Source organism: Solea solea, chromosome 11, assembly GCF_958295425.1.
Source record: "Solea solea chromosome 11, fSolSol10.1, whole genome shotgun sequence".
Lineage (NCBI taxonomy): Eukaryota > Metazoa > Chordata > Actinopteri > Pleuronectiformes > Soleidae > Solea > Solea solea.
Genome location: NC_081144.1, coordinates 10,433,979 through 10,434,416, shown reverse-complemented (window position 1 = coordinate 10,434,416; position 438 = coordinate 10,433,979).

The window sequence follows — 438 nt, the reverse complement described above, 5'->3', positions numbered from 1 at the left end:
TTCAAATGACTCATATCTCATGCTCAATCCGTGTCAAAATGGTCTGCTCAGGCTGGACTGTTCGTTTAAACGTAAGTTGCATATGGTTTATTCTAGATTCAACAGATTTTAAGCATTTAGTAAGCATACAAGTGTAAAAGTGCATAAAAGAGGAAACAGAGTTGACAGTAAAGATAGTTTTATCAATAACGTGACTCTACATGATGTTTTATTCAGTGCAATAACTTTTACTTTATATGTAAAACAATTACATATAAAGTTTGATTACAGAGGGCTCTACTCTCCCGCTTGGATGGACGTGTGAATCCGCGCATGCGCACAGTCGCCTCTGGCAGCCAGGGCGGTGATCTCGCTCTCTCTCTCTCACGCACACTCTTTCTGCCAGTCTCTCTATCACTCTCTCTCTCTCTGGGAAAAACCCGAGCAGGAGGAAAGCAG